Source organism: Lycium ferocissimum, chromosome 1 (assembly GCF_029784015.1).
Source record: "Lycium ferocissimum isolate CSIRO_LF1 chromosome 1, AGI_CSIRO_Lferr_CH_V1, whole genome shotgun sequence".
In the NCBI taxonomy this organism is placed as follows: Eukaryota; Viridiplantae; Streptophyta; class Magnoliopsida; order Solanales; family Solanaceae; genus Lycium; species Lycium ferocissimum.
The window spans coordinates 51,642,115-51,645,806 of NC_081342.1; positions in this window are offsets into that span (position 1 = coordinate 51,642,115).

The following is a 3,692-nucleotide window of genomic DNA, read 5'->3' on the forward strand; positions in this document are numbered from 1 at the left end:
TTCTTTGTAAATCCATAAAGTGTTTTTAGGGATAACAAATGCAGAGATGGGAACATATTCAGACTCAATAAAAAAATAGCTAATCTCAAGGTAAAATAAGCCAAGAAGATATTAACCTAGGCAGGATAGTCCAAGTAAAAGGAGAACTAGGATTAAGCTAAATATTCAGCTAAAGCAAACACGCATCAAACGGCTCACACAACAAAATCAAGTTTACACCCAACAAAACGATACAACAGGACACACTTATCAAATGGCATAAGATATTCTCATCATGTTATTGCTAAAAAGAGGTGACAACTGATATGTTCACTACTTGACTAACAAACAACTTGAATGCTATCCACACAACTAATTTAGATATCATCCAAAAGCATTTTTAATAGTATCAAACTCAGTCTAGATGGCCTAGGTTGTATGCGATAATATGTGTAGAACTATTTAATCAACTATCCAGTTTTAAGCCTAAGTGAGACAGAGACATAACATACTTGAAACAGATCCTACACTAGTCAAAATGGGATATTCAATCCCTCTTAATTGTTTGTGATCCTAACTATGTGATTTAATGATTACTTGCATAATATTATTGACAAAATCCTAAACTTATTAATTCCTATGATGACCCTCGACTAGGCAGACCTCAGATTTTCAACAACATAGGGATAAGACTAAAAAAGAAACCCTTTAAAACTGATTAAATACAAATAATGAGAATATATAAGTTATGCAGATTATCTCCTAGCATATACATACCTATATTTAACTAACAAACCTACAACTATTCTAGCAGTTTAACATAGCTAAATTAAACAAGACAATTAAATAATAATCTAATTAGCACTTAATCACTCAAACTAACACATAGCTAATACATGAATATCCAAGCATTAAATACTAAAAAAAAGGAGAGAAAATACCTTTTGTTAGTGCAGTCGAGGTTCGAGATTGAACTTGGAAGAATCTTCACTCCCTTCACCTCCAATACTCAGCCCCAAAACACACGAGAAAGGAAAAAATAAATTTTAAAACTTTAGACTAACTCGAAAATGTAAGGATCTTCAAGCAAAAATGATAAAAGTCCTAAGTATTTCAAGTTTTTGTGGATATCTATGTATTCGATATTCCATGTCCCTTTCATATGGTAGAAATGGGGTTCTTATTTATTGAACCCTCAAACTTGAGAAAACCTAATCCCAAACCAATGTGGGACAAGTTCAATTTCTGGAAAATTTTCTCTCTAATTCAACATGCAACGGCTGGGATTCAAACAATTGCACATATAGAGGGTTAGATTTGACCCAAATCGGATCAATCTGTCCTATTCTATATGAACCAATGAAAATCCATGATTCAAAATAGGTTAAGAAAAGTCCCATTAAGGGATTTGTCCTTGTTTGACCATGTATTAAGAAAAAGGTAAGAGAAGAGAGGGGTTATACCTCATTTGGGTTGCGTTTGGTGGAGCGAGGAGGCAAACATTTAATGCTTTGCCTCAAATCATTGAATCACGACTGCATAAAGTGATTGTACACTTCCATTTTGCCATTTCAGGCAATGGTGATGAGGAGAGAGGAAAGAGAAAGGGGAGGTGGCGCTAGGGTTTCACAAGAAACCCTCCCATCAACCCTTAGGCTCTTTTGGTATTATCCCCTTAAACTCGTTCTTGGGCCGGGTCACGGTCTTATTGGACCGGGCCCGGCTATAACAAAAGGGAAATGGGGTAGTCCTTGTGTATACATGATACACATGATATACATGTTTACACATGTATACACATGTATATGCGTGTATACATATAGAAAAAACCCGACACTATTTAAAAAATGGCCATAATTAAGAAAGTCCATTAATTTATACCGCCTTAATTATGATCAGATACCATTAATCAACGTCTAAATAAACTAACAAACAGGGTTAGTTATGCAAATGGATTCACATTGCGTATATAGCCTCAAATGATTTTAACCCATGGAATAGGCCATTTCTATTTGTGGCCACATTTGCAATAATGACTTCAATTGACCTAAACCATAGAAATTGGCTATATCAATTAAAGCCGGAATTAAATTATTTAAACAATTAATGGTTAATTTTGCAACAATGACCTTAATTGACCTAAACCAATGAATTTGGATATTTTAAATAAGGCCAGAATTAGACTAACAATTGATTATTTCGATTGTAGCCACTATTAGCCATATAGCACACAATTTATGAAATTTTAACCACAATTAACACTTAATTAATTATGATTAAATTCAATAAATTGGGACATGCAAAATTTAGAATTGAGGGGTAAAAATGATCAATTTATTTAATCAATCCGATTCCTTAAATTAAACGAAATAGAATGCCTGCTAATTTATTTTCTGGTAATTTTAACAATTATATAAATAATTGTTTAAATTACCTTCTTGATGATAAAATGTGTAAATTAATTTCTAGATGATTCATAATATTATAGAAGTTATTTTTCCAAATGACATGGCAAAATATTATCTGAATAATTTTATAGAATCATTTTGACTTGTAGAAAAAATGTACATTTTACTCCGTTTGATTTTCAAGGATCTTGGTAATTAAAATAAATTATGGGAGGTCAAAAATTAAGTGTCAATAACTGCCCTTTCAAAGGCCATCCCCGAACAACGAAATTTGACTAATCCTGATTTTTGACTGACCCATCTCCATATTACCTCTCGTTTTTATGTGATATTCAAAATATGTGGCCGGACAATGGTTTATGTATTTTCTACATATCTCAGGTTACACCAGAATTCAGATCACTTGTAGTTCAACCCAATTTAGACTCCTAAATGCAAAATTTAGGCAAATTTCAAATTTCTCGATTATCAAACTGGGAAGTCAGAAGAGATTGGTTGGAGTGTGACTGAATCTCTAGTATTGAGTCTGCCTACATATCCTTGGTCTTGGGAATCAAGTTACTTGTAGTTCGACTAGATAGGAGGAAAAGGGTATCCCTTATGCGAGAACGCCTTTATGTGCGTGCCGGTGTGTGCTAGACCGGTTGCGGGTAGATTTAAAGAAAGCAAATAAGCAAGTAAACAAATTCGTGTGGCTGAGCATGGCCAGGAGCGATCTTCCAAGTCCTGCACGGAGATCTTGACTCTCATGGGCAGCCTATCTCGACCGGCTGCATAAGAAAAAGTTAAACGTTTGCTCCGTATATTTCTGGATTTGATTGAATCAACCTCCTTTTGTTTATCGGCTGCCAATCTGCTTCCGTCTGCTGAGCAACATTGTGATTGATTTTGAAACGAGTATTTCGGCCATCTAGCCGAATTTACATCGTTCTGATTTTTGGAGCGAATACTGCGGCCGAGTGACCGGATTTACATCGCTTTGATATAGTGGGGTGAAAACTGCAACCAATTTGCTGGAATTACATCGCTTGACCTTTTAGCGAAGACTGTAACCAATTGATGAGATTTACATCGCCTGACTCATTGGAGCAAAAACTGCACCCAACTGGCCAGAATTACATCGGTTGACCTTTTAGCGCACCAATTGGTAATTTGAGCGCGACTCTTATGGCGAAAGCTATGACGGACTGGTTGAATTTACATTGCTTGACATTTAAATCAAAAACTGCAGCCAATTGGTCGGATTTACATCGCTTGACTCACTGGAGCAAAAATTGCACCCAAATGGTCGGATTTACATCACTT